Source organism: Cydia strobilella, chromosome 25 (genome assembly GCF_947568885.1).
Source record: "Cydia strobilella chromosome 25, ilCydStro3.1, whole genome shotgun sequence".
NCBI classification, from domain to species: Eukaryota; Metazoa; Arthropoda; class Insecta; order Lepidoptera; family Tortricidae; genus Cydia; species Cydia strobilella.
Window position 1 is genome coordinate 6,079,253 of NC_086065.1, and position 22,415 is coordinate 6,101,667.

The window sequence follows — 22,415 nt, forward strand, 5'->3', positions numbered from 1 at the left end:
TTGCCTAACTTGTTGAAAAAATAACTGCATAATATCAACTTATAACCGTAGTATATTCCATGATATGTTTTAAATACACCATATTTTTTTCTAATTTTTAAAAGAATATTTAATACCTTTAAAATAATATCTGTCTGTCTGTCTGTCAATCTATCTGTCAGTCTGTCACCAGGCTGTATCTCATGACCGTGATAGCTAAACAGTTGCAATTTTTACAGATAATGTATTTCTGTTGCCGCTATAACAACAAATACTAAACACAGAATAAAATAAATATTTAAGTGGGGCTCCCAAACAACAAACGTGATTTTTTTGCCGTTTTTTGCGTAATGGTACGGAACCCTTCGTGCGCGAGTCCGACTCGCACTTGGCCGTTTTTTGTTAATAGCTTTTGAATTTTTTTTATGTGGGAATAAACGCTTCGAATACATTTTTCTAGACAGCATTCCGAATCTAATGAGGTATCATACATATTTTTCGGAGTTGTTAGTATCTCTATAAGTGGCAGCCGTACAAGCCCAATTTCAAAGAAAAACCGCAAATCGATGTGCAGGTTAGCCGTTTGGCACACGCATACTAAGACGTCAAAACAAAATTTTTGACCCGCAGTTCCTAAAAAAATCCCTTAGGAGGGGTGTGCTACAACATTATTTTTTTTGTATGGAAAAAAAACATTTTTTTCTCAATAACCTATCGTGTGGTGTGGTATCATACGAAACGGCTTTTTGAGGCGATTAAAAGTATACCACATCATTACATTTTAGCCATTTTTCTTAAATTGAAACAAATTGTGGTATTCAGGATCGCTTCAAAAAGCCCTTTCGTATGATAGATAAGAGAAGAATACGATAGGTTTTAAAAAAATATTTTTTTTTTATACAAAATAAAGTTTCAGCACTCCCCTCCCAAGGGAATTTTTTATTTAGGAACTGCGGGTCAAAAATTTTGTTTTGACCTCTAGTATACGTGTACCAAACGGCTAACCTGTACATCGATTTGCGGTTTTTTTATGCGAACAGCGTGCACTATATTTTTCACCACCTTGAACGTTTTGTAGACTATTGTCCCAAATTGGGGTTTCATATTTATTCCGAAGAGGATTAGGAGCTCTTCAAACATACCTATTTTTATCAAAATCTGACTCATAAATAAAAAACGGACCATTAATAAAACTGTATAATTACATCAACGTAAGAAATGTCACATATTTCTTTGTTATGATAATTTTATCTAACCTGAGGCTTTCTTTTTTTCTATTCAACGAAGCCGGAGAGCGGCAAATTTGTTTTTCATCACACTTGCTCGAAAAGATCTTATTTCATGCAGGTGTACTGAAGGGAAAAGGCCTATATTGTTCCCGCGGGAGTTATAGCTTTCTTTTTTTAATTAGATATGTCACTAATTCATACGAAGTACGAACCAAGTAAGTTATAAGTAAAATACTTTGTTTAAAGTATAAGGGTGTGTAAGGGAGTTTTACTTCTAAAATACTAAAAATTATAATTTAGTATTTTTTTTATAATATTTAATTGGATTAATTTAATAGCCGTTTAAAATATTTTTACAAAAAAAAACAATCGCGGCTGAATGCCGAAGGTCTGTGCCTTAGATGCCTAACCTGTCAATAAAAACTTACAATCGTTTTAAGCATGTATATTATTATTGTATATTTAATTTTAATTTTATAAATTTTGGTAAAATAAAATCAGTTATGGACTTTAGAAATATATAATACAACTATGAAATTATTAAAAGTTAAATAAGACACTGTCAAATATATTGTACATATATAAATTAATCTTTAGATTTAAGATAATTGCCTTGCCCTACCAGGGCCCATGTGAAACTATTATATATGTAACACCTGTGTACCATGGATGCAATAAATAAATATGAAAATGAAAATATGAAATGACAATATGGCGGACGAATGTTTGAAATGTCACCGTATTTTAAAATTATTTCCCTGAAAATTTAGTTTTTCATCACAAGTGTAACGAAAACCATTGTGTGTAACTCCGGGGGTAAGAATATTGTAAACTCCTTTACAAAATCTCACTTACCCCCTCGTTGCACAATGTAGGTACTAATAGCACAGCGTGCCGAAAGTTGATACTTTCCGCACGGAAATCAGAAAAGAAACGATTGTTTTTTTACTCTCCTGTAAAATTCAAAATGTTAATTGGATTGCAGGTTGTAGAAGGATATTGAATTCAGCTACCTAAAATCAAGAAGTTAAATCACAATAACAAGAAATAAGTAAACGCTCAGTGGTGGTAGCGAGCTAAGCTAACGAGTTATTAACCGAAGAAAAAGTTTGTAAGAACTAGGTACCTATAGCCTATGATATGCCTATATAGCGGGCCGCGACGCGACTTGCAAGCACAAGGTCCGCGACCGCAAATGACGTGCGCGTCTGTGTGCGTGCACCACACACACGGGGATATGGCGGCGCCGCCTCCGTCAGCGCGACGGCAATAATCACTTTGAAATCTCAAAATTGAGAATTCGCTAAGCTCCTGTTGGCTCTTAAGTGTACTTAGGGTACCTTTTATCAAAGGTAGATATATACATAGGTACCTACAACTACATACAATTTGAATACAGTGTAGAGGTACTCAATGTCAAATACGATCTTAAATTTATTAGGTACTTACGCAGCGTACTACGTAGGCGAACAACACGCGAACGCGAAGCGAAGCAATGCGGCGCGGGGTGAATCAATCCTTTGATACCTATAGAAGTGTCCACCGTGGGCGATCTCCGCGCCGCTTCGCTTCGCGTTCGCGAGTTGTTCGCTTACGTAAGACGCAGCGTGAGTGTACTAAGGAGTAAATAACAATTTTGAGCGATTTCGGGGTTCAAAATAAATATTTTAAAAGGCTAGCAATGCGCTTGTGACACCCCTTTATTTGTGTATACCTACTACTTAGTACTTACCATTTAGTTTGGAGAAAAACCTAAAAGCTGCCCTTGATTGTTCAACATTGACAATTTTTGACCAGAGGGCTGGCCAATATGTCGATCACCGGATCAGCATTCCTATCCAGCAAGACAATGCGGCCAGCTTACTGGGCACCCTACCGAGCGACCATGACCAAAGAGAATATATAGGATAGAGGGGTACTGTCATACTAAATTTTGTAGACACAGTAAATTTACTGTCATCTATCGACTCACGATTAAAACTAAAAATATAGAATCAAATTTTCTTCATTTCCGAGGCACGTTTTTTCCTTAGACTGTATTAATCTTATACGGAGTTACAAAGATCTTTGGTGATAAGCTCCACATAGTAACATCTCGCCAGAGTTCTGAAACCTATCAGAGATACGACGCGTTAAAAGCACTACCCATACAATCTCTTTAGCCGCAATCGACAACTTCCATGTTATAAGCTTAAAGCGGAAAAATGAAATCACTACATAGTATAAAACAAAGTCGCTTCCTGCTGTCTGTCTGTCCCTATGTATGCTTAGAACTTTAAAACTACGCAACGGATTTTGATGCGGTTTTTTTAGGGTTCCGTAGCCAAAGGGTAAAAATGGGACCCTATTACTAAGACTCCGCTGTCCGTCTGTCCCCCTGTCCGTCTGTCTGTCACCAGGCTGTATCTCATGAACCGTGATAGCTAGACAGTTGAAATTTCCACAGATGATGTATTTCTGTTGCCGCTATAACAACAAATACTAAAAACAGAATAATATAAATATTTAAATGGGGCTCCCATACAACAAACGTGATTTTTTTGCTGTTTTTTTCCGTAATGGTACGGAATCCTTCGTGCGCGAGTCCGACTCGCACTTGGCCGGTTTTTTTAAATAGATAGAGTGATTCAAGAGGAAGGTTTATATGTATAATACCAGTATTGCACCCATGTGAATGACAAGTGATAAGCTTCACAAAGTAACATCTCGCCAGAGTTCTGAAACCTGTCAGATACGACGCGTAAAAAGCACTACCTAATATACAATCTCTTTGGCCGCAATCGATAACTTCCATGTTATAAGCTTAAAGCGGAAAAAAGTCGGCCAAGTGCGAGTCGGACTCGCGCACTAAGGAATCCGTACCATTACGCAAATAAGCTGGTTAAGCTAAGTGAATCTGCCCCCAGCGAGTTTTGGCGTGTAATTTTTTTGATGATGTGGCTTTCTATTAGTAACAACTAGTAACAAGTATGCAAAATTTCAAAAAACGTATAAGTATGTTTTTTCTTCGATATTTTTTTTTCTAGCCAGCCGATTTTGACGTGCGTCATGTAGGTATGTTGTGTGTATAGTAATGACAATTATATGGCATCAATTATTGGATATATTGCTATACAAAAAAAAATTGGATACTTGTTAAATTGTTAATATTAGAAAGCCACATCATTAAAAAAAATGTAAGCCGAAACTCGCTGGGGGCAGATTCACTTAGCTTATCCTGGCATGGCCTTTGTGTAAATCTTATAACTTGCGCCACCGGCAAACAGACGGGTGTGGCCAGCACTCCCATTTTAGGGATTAAGACATTAGCTGTGAGTGCTGTGCGTATTGCATGTTTTTTTGTCTGTCAGTATGTATGTTACTAAACTATTTTTACCAAGCAGATACGTCTTTATTGGTACTACCAAAGATAATTATAACTCCGTAATAGATGGATACAGTCTAAGGAAAAAACGTGACTCGAAAATCACGAAAATTTGATTCTCGATCAGATGGCGCCACTAGTTTTGGCCTACTCTCGTATAGAGGGCGTTGACGGTTTCGTTTGTTATTTATAATTTTAACGCATATCCGTTAAAGAACATGGGTCAAAATCATATAAAAATTATTAATGTAAATAAAAAAATCATTTATCCATATTTAAATACATTTTAACGTATTTTTATACATCTTCATTTTTAGTTTTAAAGTATGTCGATAGATGGCAGTGAATTTACAGTGGTTACAAAATGTACTATGACAGTACCGCTCTATCTTATTATATCCTCTTTGGTACTACGTAGGCGAACAACACGCGAACGCAAAGCGGCGCGGCGCGGCGCGGCGCGAGATGATTCAATCCTTTGATACCTATAGAAGTACTTGGGCGATCTCGTTACGATACTTGCGATAGCGGACGCCTTGGGACAGTTGGGACCGCCGCGCCGCGCCGCTTCGCTTCGCTTCGCTTCGTGTTCGCGAGTGGTATGCACTGCCATGAGATATATCAGAGCGGCCAAGGTCCTTATTAAGGACCCTTCTCTGATGGAAAGCCACATATTATTATCGTAAATAGTGAATATAAATTCTCTCAACTTCACAAACCACCTACATTTTGTGAAGTGTTGGTAATGAAGGGTGCGATACCATCCTAGGTAATAAATATTAATGTGAAACAAATTGAAAGTAAATTAATTTGGTTTTATTTTATCAGTATACGGGCGAGGCCATATGTGGTCCACTTTAATATTAAAATGTACCCCGATAAACGAGGACTTTGAGAGCGTAGAAAAATATGTGGCTTTCCATCAGAGAAGGGTCCTTATGCTTCAAGTGCAATAAGCACGTTTCCTTCTCAAATTCCAATAGAAATTCTGAAAAAAAAAAAACCTTATTCCAGATGAAGCTTAAGGACCCTTCTAATGGAAAGCCACAAATAAAAGAAAATTTTAACATGTTTTTGGGCGACCCGGTTAGCGTGTGTTGGACTTTGTCACCAAAAAAGCTAGTCTTGCAAAGACTCGGGGATGTCAAAGAAACGAATCACAAAGACGACCATTTTAGGATTTGGATCGAGTGGGTATAAGCTTGGACACTTTAGAGTTTACAAATAGCTAATCCGATTGACGAGGAAGTGTATAGCTGCGTTTATTGCACCTTTTTGAGGTATCCTAAGGCCCAGTCGAAAAAATTAAAAATTTGTTACTGAAATTTACTGTAAGTAAGTACCAACATATTGTCCAGGAGTGCCCCCTCAGAGCCTACCCTGGAAGCCCCGATGACCTGTTCTCACTTACCTCTGACGCAGCCCAATGGCTGAGAACCTTGGATATAAACCTGTGACACACCTGCTATATTTTCGATTTATTTGTGACTTTTTATGCCATTCCATTAAATAAATAAATAAAAATCAAAAGGTACCACATTGCCGCTTCATAAGGACGAAATTTTCTTGTATCTACATACAAATAACCTGTGAGAGCGTTCATATGTCAAGTGGCAATGTGGTACCTTATGCTTGAAAACGGCACATATGAAGTTTATTCTGTAATGTTTGAAAATTGAATGGTAGAAAACAAAATGTAACAGAGTATGGGAGCGCCACCAAAAAAGGGAATAGCTATGAAAAATGACACGTTTAAAGTGACACTTACACACATCTGACACATCCCAACTAAAATTATAAATGCGAAAGTAACTATCCGTCTGTCTGTTATTTCTTCACGCTTAAACCGCTGAACCGATTAAGATGAAATTTGGTATCAGGATAGTTTGAGGTTTATAGAATTCAAAGTATTTGCACTTACAAACAAAACTTGGAGCAATCACTAGTATATAGGAAAAGCATAAATAATTAAGTTTATCAATATAGAAACTCCCTACCTGTCATACAATTTTGCCCCATAGAATCCGAAGTCGACCTATTGTATGTGTGTATAAACTCTTTACTGTACAAAACACAAATACGGCACAGGATAGGCAGTACAAAGGTGAACTTATCCCTTTACGGGATATCTTTCAGTGAACCTTTGAACTGTTAACATTATTATGTAAACTATAAACAAACACCTGTTTAAAACCTATTAATACATTTACATTTATTATACCGATTACATATGTGACTATATGTGACGTTTTCAACCAAAAGGTACCACATTGTCGCTTGTTGATAAGGTTGATTTCTAATTGAAGCTATATGGAAATAGCGCCTTACTGACAAGCGACAATAAGTACCCTTTTGATGACACATATAGAGCTATTTGCTGACTCCTAATTCTGGCTAGCCTCAGTCTAAACAGTGACCAGACCACTTACCTATAAGATGGTGCATAAATAAATTAATTAACATTGTACAATCTTACTCAAATCAACCTAGTCCCACAGTACGTTCAAATAATACTTTTTATTCGTCTCTATCTAGTCTTAAATCTAATGATGTTGATGTAAAAAAACCGGCCAAGTGCGAGTCGGACTCGCGCACTTTCGCGTTCCGTACTTTTTAGTATTTGTTGTTATAGCGGCAACAGAAATACATCATCTGTGAAAATTTCAACTGTCTAGCTATCACGGTTCATGAGATACAGCCTGGTGACAGACATACAGACGGACAGCAGAGTCTTAGTAATAGGGTCCCGTTTTTACCCTTTGGGTACGGAACCCTAAAAAAACAAGCCAAACTTGCGCCAGCGTACCCAATTCGCTATTGGGCCCACTAAAATACAAGTCGTATGTAGCTCACAATTTCGTTACATTTAAGTAGGCGGTGTGCTAACGTGCCCTAAATGCGCTCGAATATTTAGCAAGAAGATAGATACGCGAGCCACCTAAAGACGAACCAGAGATTAAACCAAATACACCAACTCATAGATTTAAGTCAGGTCCCCACTGAAAACCAGCGCCACGGATTACCGCGGCATTATGCTGAGTGGGGTCCTGTTTTAACATCCAATGTATTTTTTGTCTGTATGTTTCCTTTTCCGTGTTTTCCATATATGCAATCTGTTGTGGCGGTAAATAATAGTACATTGTGCAACATGGGGCGTAAGTTAAATATTGCAAACGAGAGTATAGTTAAATCGCGACGGCTTGCCGGAGCGATTTATATACTTGAGTTTGCAATATCATTACGCCCCAAGTTTCACACAATGTTTTTCATCACACTTGTGATACAAAAATGAAGTATAAATACAAAAAACTGTTAATTATAATACTAGAAACTTCATAACTCCCTAGGGAAAACGCTTTTTCTATAGTTCTCGCTAAGCCTGCGTGCAATTCCACATTTACTGAGCGAGTGTGATGAAAATGTATTTTCTTTCTTCTTTCTTTCTATGCACTCTACTAACGCTAAATAAAAATGTCTAATGTGGCCGAAATCAGTAAGAAGACTCATCATCATTTTTCATATAAAAAAGTCTATGTGTAGTAAAGAGTCTTAATGTGGAGTCTGTTGACAGTAATCTATGAAATTGCATCTTATTTCCGCTGACGACCCAGACGTAATATAATACCATGTTTTGTATGGCGCCATACCATAGTTATGTATGGTCAATAGGGTCATTATGGTCATACTCATAATTAATACAGTGGCTATTTGAAGTACTTTGTTGAAAACTGACTTGGTCAATTTGTTCGATTCGATTTTTTTATAAATTAAATACGTTGTAAGCGATAATACATTAGTTTCACACATTTTAGTAAAAGGTCACTTCTGTAGACAGTACAATAAAAGTTAACGACTCATATTTGAGTCTCAAGTACTGAAAAAACCGGACAAGTGCGAGTCGTACTCGCCCACCGAGGGTTCCGTACATTTTAGTATTTAAGGGGGGGCTCCTATACAACAAACGTGATATTTTGCCGTTTTTTTGCGTAATGGTACGGAACCCTTCATGCGCGAGTCAGACTCGCACTTGGCCGGTTTTTTCCATTTTTCCTATAATTTAAAAACTTGTTTGATTGGACTATAACTATAGTTTAGCCAATACTATTACTTATTCTGTGGTTTAGCTTTAGGACAGACGCTAATATCACGTGGGTAATTATAGATTTATTTTCAATTAATTCAATAAATCACTTATCTAAAAGCTTAATTAATGTTTGTTTAAAACAGAATAATTATTATATGTTTTCAACAAATTTTCCGAAAATAGTTACCTAACAATAAATTGTATTTTTTTTTGTTTCAGATTGGAACTTTGAAACATCATTGATCTAAACAAAAATGGGTAAGTCATATATTTCGTAATTCTGTAAAATGTAAGTACAACCACGATGTATTTAAAACATTTTCGGGTAGGTTTAATCACATTTAGGTTATATACCTAAATATTATAAAATCACTTCACTACATTTTTTGGTATTTTTATACATTTTCATTTTTACTTTTTACTTTTAATCGTGTGTCGATAGATGGCAGTAAATTTACTGTGCCTACATAATTTACTATGACAGTAACCCTCTATTCCATATTCTCTGATCTAAAGTGAATGTTGCCACAATTCACACTGTCAGTGAGATAACAACATTAACATTGTTTAATGAAGTTTTGTAGTTCGATGCCTTACTAATATCTTAGGGTTACTTTACTAGTATTCAAAAACTAGTATAAATGTGACGTTTTCAATCAAAAGGTACCACATTGTTGCTTATACCATAAGGACGAAAATTGCTTGTATCTTTATACGAAAAACCTGTCAGAGCGTCCTTATGGCAAGCGACAATGTGGTACCTTTTGCTTGAAAACGACATAAATAAATTAATATCGCGTTTCAGCGATAAGACCGTCTCGTCTGTTGTTACATAATTGTAATTTTTTGTTCTGTGTGTATTCTCCTTTTCAATGTGTGATGTACATATAATAGTATCTACTACAGCAAGAGCGTAAAGCAATCCATTTTGCATATAAGGGAAATTATTGGTCCGAGCGCAGCGAGGCCCAATATAGTCGAGGATAAAAATGGACATTTATGCCTGAGTTATACACTCTACTTTTCACTTCTCATGCTCGTAAAGTTCACTAATCGCTTTGTTCGTAATCGCTTTATGCCCTTGTTGTAAAATCTACTATTATTGTACACTAATTGTCCTTATAATTATTATTATTTGTTTGTCATTTCCATATTCCGGGACTATGGGGTCCCGGACCTTTCTGAGGCGTGCGTGGGGCCGAAGCCAACAGCGCAAAGGCCATTAAAGACAATTTAATCTAAAAGCAAGGATTATTATTATTATAAATATGTATTATATTCAACTAGGACTTGGTCTCTTTTTCTTTAGTGTATGTTATATATTTCAGTTTATGTATTATATTGTATACATTCGAATACGGGCTCGGCCACCGGAGGGCTAAATTACTTTTTCTTTAGTTTATGACATCTATTTCAGATCAGTTCAGTTTAAGGATTAGGGTGTCTTTCCATTGACGCAGAGAGTGGAATCAACCAATAGCATTGGTTCTTTTCTCCGCTCCGCTGGATCGCAACCAATACCACATAATAGGTAATAGTATTGTCATACAGAACAGTACTATTTTTAAGCAACTTACTCACACTACGCGTGTACAGACGTGCCGTTCACACATAGAAACGCAGGTGATTTTTGATGTATAGCGTGTCCGCCCTGTGCCGCTATTATTTGAATTCCGAACATCTTCCCTCTTCTCCACTTAAGAGGAAAGACAGCCTTAGAATCAATCCAAAATTGATTTATTTAATGTTTAGTATACAGAACCCTAAAACATGTGTAGACAGATAAGCCCGGCCTTCGCCCGCTGATAACGACCCGATAACAAGCGATACTACTGCTCAGTTTGTTTCTAAATTCAAAAATTTAATGCCCTTTGAGTTTAAATTAGGTATTATAAAATGTAAAAAAAGTGTGACTAAAAGTTCTACCTTCAAGGGATGAGTGAGTTTTTTTTTTACTATAAAGTACTACGCCATACAATTTCTATGCATGAAATAAATTAGCGTAGTAGGAGGCATAACAGTTTGTCAGATTTCAAGTCAATTATGTTTTTTTTTTATGAAATAGGAGGCAAACGAGCAGACGGATCACCTGATGGTAAGCGATTACCGCCGCCCATGGACACCCGCAACACCAGAGGGGTTGTAAGTGCGTTGCCGGCCTTTAAGATGGGAATACGCTCTTTTCTTGAAGGTTTAAAGGTCATATCGGTCCGGAAATACCGCAGGCGACAGTTCATTCCACGGTTGAGCTGTGCGAGGCAGGAAGTTTCTAGAGAAACGCACAGTTGAGGACTGCCAACCATCTAAGTGGTGAGGATGGTAATGTTGTCGCGTAGGGCGATGGCGAAAAGAAGAAGAATGTATTTAATACTGCAAGTTAAATGCTTAAATTTAATGTTAAAAACATTTACAAGATCAGCCTGACTTGACGGTAAAAAATTCTAACTCGTATACTCGTATGTATTATTATAAAATTAATTCAATGAAAATTTTAAAGTTTTAAACCCTAAAAACGGTCCCTAGAAACTAGACATTTTTATCTTATAATTTTTGTAAATGGCAACTGAATTTACTTACTACTTAGGTACACTTACAATAAATAAGGCAAGGCCCTATTGACTAGCAGAACTAAGTTTTTTCATATATATGTAGTTCCTTTAAACTTAAAATTGATATAAAGATCAAAAAAATATGGTGGAAGCGCTGGAATTGACGTTCTTTAATATTTCTTGGGTTAACCAATGTGTTAAAATAATAATAGAATAGAATAGAATAGTTTTTATTCGTAAACACACAGAAATAGACATACTACATTAAAAGAACATGAGTGAAAATAAAGTGTCACGAAACGCAACTAACCAAACGCAAGGCAAACGAAATTTACGGGTAAATAAACCTTATACCTTGACATTTATAACCTTATACGAAACCGTTATTATATATAACTATAATATATTAAAACTACTTAAAAGGTGAAACATAACCTACCGGAAATAATCCCTTGATTTGTGCAAAACTTTTCCCACAATCTCTGGAGAAATCACTAATCTTGTAGTTGCCCTTACATTATTAACTTCATAATATAAAACAAAATACAGGTGAATATCAACCTTATAAACGGTATATTAAGACTGAAATCGATTTGGCAGTATTATAGCAAACCACACTTTCAGCATTCATTCTGAGATCGACTCTATTACTAAGTGATTTATGGTTTAATTTGACTTGGCAATAACTCAGAACTACAACGTCTACAACTAACCGTTGCTACGAATACCAGCTAAACTCAATTTTAACACAAAGCAGTAAAGTTCAAATTCAATTGTAGAACCTAAAGCGTAACCATAGGACCAACTCGAAAGAAACTCGGTACAAAGACTGTCAGCTGCCGGTAACAAAGGATTTTCGACAAAAGTTCCGTTTTTTTTTCGTAACAATGGGGTAACGTTTTAGGAAGTTCCGCCATCTTGCTTGCCGTGCCCGTGAGCTTTCAATAATGAGGTGCCGTTGGTATTTTTTGTAAATGATTCGATTTTTTTTAGATTTATTGGTTTTTCTGCTGTTTAACTCTTTATATGAGACACTTATCTATCTATATTATATGGCAAAAACGACCACTCTTTAACACCCTCTATTTGTGGTTTTTTTATGCAGAATTTTTAGGACTTTAAGGAGTCCATGAGGCTTGAATCGATATTTTTTAGTATTGACCGTTAAGTGTTAATGGCCCGAGAGAACATAGTCTTACATTATTTAGTTTTCACATTTTTTTTAAATTCAACCATTCTTTATAAACTTGGTGCTTACGAGTCTTAGTTTTAAGACTTATAGTATACAGACTTGCAACTTTTTAATTTTCATCATAGGTAAGTATATAAACTTTCAAAGAAGTTTTCAAACTTATTATATTAATGTTAATACTCGTACGGTACTCTCACGTAGAGTAGCTCGCGAACCCCCATGACTCTGCCATTGTGTTTTTTTTTAACTAATTCGACAAAACAAATCTAAGGAATTGTCGAACTTGCTCACAAAATTTCACGACAATCAGTTGAAAAAAGCGTCTTGTATTTCTACTATTTCTAGAGACCAACGGAAGCATTTTGCCTAAACTGGGAGACCTTCCCTTCGCTCGATCAGACATCTGTAATAGCTTTGACTTGACACCCCTGGACTTGCAAACTACGTTAACCGCTTACCATCAACCGGCCAGTATGCTTGTTTGTGTTATAAAAACACCAATGTCATCGTTTCGCGCCATTAACGGGGAATTGGGGTCAATTGTTCACTTGTTTGCCGTCGTTTAGCCGCCATCTTGGATATTCGGAAATGGGACGCGGCATGGGAATATTGTCCAGCGTGTTGATATAATAACAGTAACGTCCTCTGTTTAAGGGGCTAATTTTTTTGCCGGTGTTCTAATTTGATGAATTCGTGAGTGAAATAAGTGAGGAATACATACAACATACTATTGTGTGTTATTTGAGTATTCTCAAGAAAATGTCATATCTACTGCATGTTCCACTGAAAATTTTAACCAAGTACTACATTAGTTTTGCGACATTTTGCGAAAACTTGTTTTGATTGAAAAATCTCCGTTAAAAATAGTTTTCATCAAGACGTTTCGGAAAACTAGTGAAAAGGCGTTTTCGCAAAAAAATGGTTTTTACGGCAACACATATACAGAGTGTCCTTAGCCATTGCACAAAGCCGAAATGTACATATGCATTAGGGTATTTAGAATCAGTATACAAAGTATCAAAACAACCGGTGTAGCGGTTACGAAGAAATTAACAAATAACGATTTTTTACTTCGGAGCAGCCTGTATGTGTTAGTAAGTAGCTCCTGAGGTAATAAATAGTATGAAAACTTCTTCGACTTTATTGATTTTTTATTTTATTTATGTCATTAATAAGTTTCTGACTTTTGACAAATGTCATAATTGCCGCACATTTAGAACAAATTGTCAAAAACACAGATTAAACACCTGCCAATGATTAATACAGTATGTTTCAGGGTTTGTCCAATGGCTAAGGTCACCTTATAAAATAATTATACACAGAACACATTTGAGTTAGACCAAGATAAGTCTGCAACGATTTTGTTAGCATACGCAGTGCAAGTGTTATTTTAAACGTCAAACTTCTATGGAATTGTGAGGTGTGGCGTCAATTAATACTACTTACGCACTATAAATCACCAATGTCCGATGTAATTTTACTTTATATATATCCTTTAATTCAAATTTTTAATTTTTCCACGTCCTTGACTGGCAAGCGCAGCGCGCTACCAGCGCAGCACGAGGCCGCACTGGCAAGGTCGCCATGTGAGGTGAGGCGTCAATTAATACAACTTGTTGGTTGGAAGTATAGTTTAATAATGAAATATGAGCCTTAACCTACGGAATATATAGAGATACAGTATGAAGGTGTGTGTAACGTACGTAGCGCACACTACAGAATTATGACGTATAATGTGTCACTTGCACTGCGTGTGCTAATAAAATCGTTGCAGACTTATCTTTGTCTAACTCTCATTGGTCATTTGGTTGGTAACTCTCCATTTTGGCTTCGTTGTCGTTAAATAAAAGACGGCACAGTATAGTCCGACACGAAATTGTAGAAAATTGAGGGCGCCACTTACTACATAACTCCGTAACTGTCACATTTTTGACGTAAATGCTTAAACATGGCAACAGTTTAGTATGGCAACTGTTCAGAACAAACTCTGAAAATCGCCATTTTAGGAATAATCAATTTCACTCGAAATTGGAGGACCGTTAGCTTTTTTAACCGACTTCTAAAAAAGGAGGTTATTACACTGATTTAAACTTTCACGATTTTTACTCATTATTATTCAACAACGACATTGAAATCAAAAAACATAGAAATTTCAATCAAGACGAAGGTTTTAAGATCTCATCCACATGGAGTCATTAGTAAGTGTAAGCGAAAACAAATATCGAAGGTAGAAAAATCGAATATTGTGAGTGTTGTGTGTCGACCCGGTGACATCCCTAGTGCGCAAAACGTTCAAGTTAATAAACAAGACCAAGTGCGGGTAGTTTGAAAAACTCGTGCGCCTAGAAGATGTTGATGTCAACTTTAGCCAGTCTTCTCCGAGACCATGGGGACAACGCCGTCCTCGAAACGTCGGGGGTAAATTTAAAACTTATTTTACGCGATTAAGTCCCGTCGTTGTTGAATAATAAGGAGGTTATTAACTTGCACGTTTATAACCGCCAAAGGTTCACTCGCTAGTTAATATATGGAAAACCGCTAGATTCCGCAATAGGTATTATTTTTAGAAGTTTAGCTTCCAAGCCCGGCCGAATTCCACCTTCCCATACAAACGGAGTTTCGTTCTCATTTTAAAACTACGTGTATAGAGAACCGAGCATGCCGGGGACTCATCCTCCTAAGACCCCGCGTACAAATTTTTGTACATATTCCACAATCTATTTTGAACTTTTTTTGAGTAACTAAGGGTTCCAAATTCAAAAACAAAACAAATGCTTCTGGGTCTCAGGTTAATCCGAGCATAGAGTAACTTATACTAGAGCGGTACTGTCATAGTAAATTTTGTAACCACAGTAAATTCACTGCCATCTATCGACACACTTTGAAACTAAAAATGAAGATTTATAAAAATACGATAAAATGTATTTAAATATGGATAAATGAGTTTTTTATTTGCATTAATTATTTTTATGATTTTGACCCATGTTCTTTCACTGATATGCGTTAAAATTGTTAAAAAACAAACGAAACCGTCAACGCCATCTATACTACAGTAGGCCAAAGCTAGTAGCTGATCGAGAATCAAATTTTCTTGATTTTCCAGGCACGTTTTTTCCTTAGACTGTATCCATCTATTACGGAGATATCTATCTTTGATCAGAGTATGTATTTGAAGATGAACAAAAGCTAGTACCTATATTAACTGAAACATTCCTTAGTTAACCATTCTGAGAACTCAGAACAATGTCGTCATGAGATTACTATTCCGGCTAACAATGATCTAATTGTCTTATCGTGCAATTTATCTTTTTATAAGTAGTATTTAATGTAGTGTGTGTTTACTTGTGTATGTTTGGTTATATTGGTGAGTAAAAGTGTGAAAGTACCTACATCGTCGTTAAATAAATAAAATAAAATATCTTTATTTCGGAACGTTTAAAACTCCATGCAATATTGTTAGTACCATATATAACTCCGTAATAGATGGATACAGTCTAAGGAAAAAACGTGCCTCGAAAATCACGAAAATTTGATTCTCGATCAGATGGCGCCACTAGTTTTGGCCTACACTCGTATAGAGGGCGTTGACTGTTTCGTTTGTTATTTATAATTTTAACGCATACCAGTGAAAGAACATGGGTCAAAATCATATAAAAATAATTAATGCAAATAAAAAAATCATTTATCCATATTTAAATACATTTTATCGTATTTTCATAAATATTTATTTTTAGTTTTAAAGTGTGTCGACAGATGGCAGTGAATTTACTGGGGTTACAAAATTTACTATGACAGTACCGCTCTAGTATAAGTTACTCTATGGTACCATCGTTATAGCTATGTGTTGTGTTAGTAAATACATTAAAAATAAAAACAAAAATAAATAAAAATTAAATAAGTTAAATATGTAAAATATTCAGAACCCCTTAAATTTTATTCGATAGCGTGACGTGAGGTACCTATACGCGTTTGTGTTAAGTGTAATTATGTATGGGATTTTGAGTTTCCAAAACGTTCCGCTTGGCGCGCTGTTTAAAATCCCATACAAAAATAGACTTAACGCAAATGCGAACGCTCGGGGTTTTTATTTTTATAATATCAATATGACCCATAATAGTTTAAATGTAACAGACAAAATCTATAAAATCACCTTTCAAGTCCAATTGCCAAGTATTTACTCGGCATGCCTCCAATCTTCCAATTTCTCTTACGACAGATAAACTAACTTAAAATCCATTGTTGTCACTCCCAGCTCCACCGTATCAATCCGATACACTTATATCTATATCCACCATTTTTACAACCTCCTATCTCACATTTATAACTGGCCAAATTGAACTTTATGTACTTTGATTTCGGATTTAATTTAGAATGGGCAATACATCAGATAGCGATTGGCGGAGTCCGTAGCAGAATCTCGATATGAGATATCAGATTGATATTTTCTTGCAATTTGGAGTTAAATTCTTCAGATACAATCTAGGAAGATGTTTGTAGCTTTATTTACTTATTTGTTAAATATAGTTTTGGTTTCCTTTGAGAACTTTACACTTGACATTAGAAAAATCTTGACTACTTGGGTACATGGATTGTTTTTTTCTACTAAGAAATAACGAATTTAATATTTTTGTATTTGTACTACGTTTGTATGGAGAACCGAGCTTGCTGGGGACTCTTAAGACATAGAAAAAGCCAATAAAAGACATATCACTATTAGGTAACTTTTCTCACAGAAAGTAAGGTATCTGCTCTCTTGGGACTTTGGGACACCTTGGTTTTGTCTTACTTTCAAAGTTTTATTGGAAACTTTGTTTTTGGGCGTAAAATAAATGAACATTGACTTATGCATTTAGGTTTTCAGAAAAAATGGTACTTACCATTAACTTTTTTTCGAGAAACCATCAATTTTTGGGTTATTTAGACTCAGAATCACGAGTATTGAATGAGACAAAGAAAAAAAAGTGTCCCTAGTTTTTTATACTTTTGGGTGTCAGTTTTGTAACGGTCCATACAAAAAGTATGTGAAAATGCGTAACAAACCTGACATATTTTTGGGACATATTTTTAAATGGTACACTTTTAAGTAAAAATGCCCATTTATGAGATATATTGTGCAGGATATGTACAGTTAAAAAAACTGTTAGCTTACCACTTGCATACAACCCCAGAACCGAAAAAACCTAAAAAGATTATCACCAAAAAACTTAAAATTAAATTCAAATTGAATTTCGAATTCAACAGTTTAAAAAAAGAAACTGTCACCGGCCAGCAAAAAACGGGAAGTGAAGATAGGAAGCTCTGACCCGGCCGATAACGAATATGATTCTAAATTCAAATTGTGGCAGTGTTCGACGAACGGTTTGTAGGGTTCTGTAAGTAAATTACATTGTAACATCGTAGTATTATGCAATAGTTACATAATAAGGATTTTTAAGATATAAGTTTAAGACAGAATAATATATTATGCTAAATGTTGACAAATCAGATTAAGGATGGTCGCACAATATTACTTGGAATTTACATGACTGCAACGTCTGCAACAACTTAATGGACGCAATTTAGGAAACAGGAGCCCACCCCCACCAAAAACTAATTCGTCTTTTTACTTTCTGTCAAAACAAAATGAAAATGTATAAAAATATCATCAAATGTCATATATATATAGGTATATGAATTTCGATTATTTTTCGAACGCCATATGACTTTGACCAATATTCTTTCACTGATATGTAAAATTGTTAATCAAACGGTTGTCAACGCCATCTAGCCGCCGAAGTTGTTGTTGTCGGTCCCATATTGGGATACCCTCCTCCAACTGAGGGGGGATTTAAATCTTCTCGGGGTAGAGGTGTAGTGTAGGGTTAGGGGCGTAGCTTTATTTGACGTTCATAAGCGCATTTTAATATGTCTACTTAATAATAAACTATCTTAGGTAGGCCAAAGGTGTGGCGCTATCTATTCGAGACTGACTTTTTCTTGATTTACGATGCACGTTTTTTGTTTAGATTTTATTTATCTTATACTTTAAATTTATTTTATTGTTTTATTAATAGGTACCAATTTTTCGATTTCAATTTCAATTTTAATTTTATATTTGTTTTTATTATTTTTATGACATGTGTAAAAACTGATTATGAGCCTTGCAGCTTGAATTAATGAATTTTATTTTATTTTTTATTTATTTTTCATTTTATTTATACGGTTACATATCTTTGAGTAATTCTACTGAATTGATAGGGAACAATAAATACGCAAGTCCGACTCGCTCTTCACCGATATTTCGATGATTGCCAAAGGGCCAGCAATAATAACAGTCTGTATCTTTATCTAATGGTTTGACCTACATTTTGGTTTGGGCATCACTAAAATGGCGACACAATTTAACTCGTCCATTGTACCTATAATTAGAGGGTCAGTTATTTAATTGAAATGCTTAACACAAATCATGTCCCTTTTAATTTGATAATGTATAACTTCTACAATACTTACAATACAAATACTTTTTAAAACACACCTCAATAGAAGAATATTCTGTTCTATAAATATTATAGAACAATTTTACACAGATCAACCTAGTCCCTACTCCCTAACACAGCTCAATAAAGATTATATTGTGAGTACCTAGACGACGATTATGTTTTTCATAAATACTTTTATACATAAAATACATACTTGTAATAATCACACAAATAAATGCCCTTACGAGGAAATAGGAGGACGCCTAACCAAATTATCTGTTGGAAACAGAACTAAAGTCTTTGACTAGAAAGATTTTGGGCTATATTCCCCAACCTGGTTAAACTTATAAAAGAGAAAAGAAAACAAAACATTTTATTTAGATTTCATAATACGTATTTTATTAAAGCAAAGTGCTTTACAAACTCGTCTTTTAACTTTTAAAATCTATTCAAAACTAAGATATCCTTCAGATTTCCATAGATAATCTACACGTGTTTCGTTTCTCTAAAAAGACCTTTAAAAAATCAAGCCCAGATACTAAACAACAATGTGTACTGTAAAGAACCTAATAGAACACAATACTGCCCTGTTTATCGGTGACGACATCGTTCTATATTTGAATTTTAAATTTGAAACGCTTGAAAAAGGGTGAAGTGGCAAAAAACGTCCCGCGATTTTGGACGCTTTACACCAAGTCTTAAGATTGAAAATGAATTAATTTAAATTGCGTTTACTACGTTTTGATGTGGTTCTACTTTGACGTTGACGTTTCTTAGATTTACTCAATATGGACTTTAGTAGTCTACAAATACGGTTGCTTTTGTAATAGATGAAGACAGTGTTAAAATTCGTAAATTTGTTTTTAAAATTGTTTTGAATCTAAAATCAAGTTGTTAACAGTTTTTTCCGTTGAATTTAAATTCTTCAGTGAATAATTCTGGTGCAATGATTTTAAATGTCCCATAGGAAATTCAAATTGTTTTTTGATGGCTGCTTGAATTTATTTTTAAACTGGTGGTCTTATAAGCAAGTCTGGGTTGCACAATAAAATTTAAATTGTTTCTCGATGCTATTTTTACACAGGCTTTTGAGTCGTATTGACCTACGGCCCAATATAGTCCCTTTGGCAATATATGCATTTAAAACTAAAATATAATAGATTTGCCATTACATTTAAACTATTGTCTTATTTGTTGACTGTTGGATTTGAACTTTTATAAAAATAAGTGTATTTATCCACTTTTAAAAGTATGTGCCGCAAGGTACCCTTCTAGGTCCTCTAGATTTGCACCTATGCAATTAAATTATGTTTGAATAGGCTGATTAAATCATATTATTATAACAAGAACGATTTAAATGAATTTTGGAGGTTTATTCTAATTGTAATAACAAGTTTTAAATTGGTCTAGATTTTTTAATTATTTAATCTATCGGTAATCGAACTTAAACTATCGTGAGACATATTTCAAAATATTTAGATTAGAACGGTTTCACTCACTTGTATTTTGAGTCGCTTTTGGCGACATGTCTCACATGCTTTTGGCGACATGTGTGTTGTTTTGACTCGTGCCTGAGGAAGGATTCCCAAAGAATCCGAAACATGTCGCCAAAAGCGACTAAAAATACAAGTGAGTGAAACCGTTCTGATCTGATCTACATATTTTAATCTATCGGTGTTAAAACTGACATGTTTTCAACCAGAAACGTCTCTTTTGACAGTATCCATAACAATCTCTGTTATTACAATCAAAATAAGCCTTAAGTTAGATATTATGATGTGCACGATCATGAAAGATTTCTTTAATATCGAAGACTTATAAATCAAAATAATGAGTCTGTGTATTTACTTGGATAATGATAACCCATTGGCTTATAATTAAAAACTGTGATTAAGTTTATCTTTTTTAATATACCTACACTATCAATACAGTGTTAATACATATATTGGTACATATATGTACGAAATGTTTTAAGATTATTTAGTTACTAGCTTTTGCCCGCGACTTCGTCTGCGTGGACTTAGTAACAGCAGCTAAAGTAAGTATAGCCATAGAAAAATTATCATAGCAATTATTCAATTTGGGCATAATATGCACACAAATTAGCAGGCACTTCATTAAGTATCTCAATAACACCCCGCTTTTTACTTTCTCAAGGGATGATTTTCGGGATAAAAACTATCCTATGTCCTTCTCAGGGACTCAACCTATCTCTATGCCAAATTTCATCTAAATCGATTCAGCGGTTTAAGCGTGAAGAGGAAACACACAGACAGACAGACATACTTTCGCATTTATAATATTAGTATGGACTATGGATAGAAGATCGGGTATTCATCGGGTATTCAAGCGGTAAGGTATACGGTACCTACCTACCGGGAAACACGAAAATTTAAAATTCGTTATCTTTCTCTTTATATTTATTTAACATCTTGTATCTTACCTATGTAACCACTGTTGAACAAATAAATCTTTGAATCTTGAATCTATCTTTATTATTCGTCGCATCTGTCATCGCGATGAATTTTTACTTTTCGGATGGCGTTTCTCGATATAACTATTGTCATCTGACTACGTGACTACGGCCCTATATTAGGTTAGGTTAGATTAGTCACTAGCCCATTTCCACTTTTCCTTTATTTATTAGGCATTCTAAAATGCGTTGTACGGGACAGCTCATGGACAGCCTATGCTGCCCAAATTTTATATGATTCTTTCTCTTACCCCCGGTCGCTCGGTGGCGCGTCTATAACTACTTGTATATACTATGTCTATGTTTTAAAATAATATGAAGATTTAAAATTCGAACGTCCCCGGTACCCTGCGCGCAAGCGCGGGGCCGCGATTGGTCGCATCCTGGCGCAAATTGAACGCGGACGTCCGCCGCAGACGCGTTCCTATTACGAAATATGTACTGTAATTGTGGTTGTGGGACTTACTGAACTTGCGATTGCGCTGTCATTCGATAAATCGGGTTAAAAACCCAAAGATTAGACTTTACTTAGATGGTTGGCAGTCATCGACTGTGCGTTTCTCCAGAAACTTCCTGCCTGGCACAGTTAAACTGTGAAATGAACGGTTGTCTGCCGGCCATGGCCTCTTGGCCTTAGGGTAAATACGTCCCTGGGTGTTACAGATGTCCATGGTCGACGTTAATTCCCTACCATAAGGCGATCCGTTTGCTCGTTTGCCTCCTAAAAACGTAAGCCATGATTTAGTAGCATATATAGAAACCCGGGTCTAATGAAATACCCTATTATAAATCGGAATCTATCGTTACTTCTTTTCGTGTCGCGGTTCCTTTTTTCATACGATGGATGCCCAGTAAGCAGCGGTGTTGACAGCCCTGACTGTCGCGTCGCTCAGATCCAGAGGGCCTACCGCGAACCACGTTCGACGTGTTGCCTCTCTGTCGCACTTGTAAATTCGTATGTAAGTGTGACAGGGAGGCAACACGACGAACGTGGTTCGCGGTAAGCCCTCAGCTCCGAGAAGTGATGCGGTCTTGTGGCTCTACACGATGGCCCAGCGTAGGCCAGTCCAAGGAACGCAGCTATGCG

At 35.7% G+C, this 22,415-nt stretch overlaps 1 long non-coding RNA gene across 1 annotated transcript in view; it reads left to right on the forward strand.

Annotated features, from left to right (window-relative positions):
* LOC134752937 (uncharacterized) overlaps positions 1–22,415 on the forward strand; it is a 38,816-nt gene that overhangs the window by 12,420 nt on the left and 3,981 nt on the right. The window contains exon 2 of the long non-coding RNA XR_010128780.1: positions 8,876–8,914. This is a non-coding gene — a long non-coding RNA (uncharacterized LOC134752937). The remainder of the gene's footprint in view (positions 1–8,875; positions 8,915–22,415) is intronic.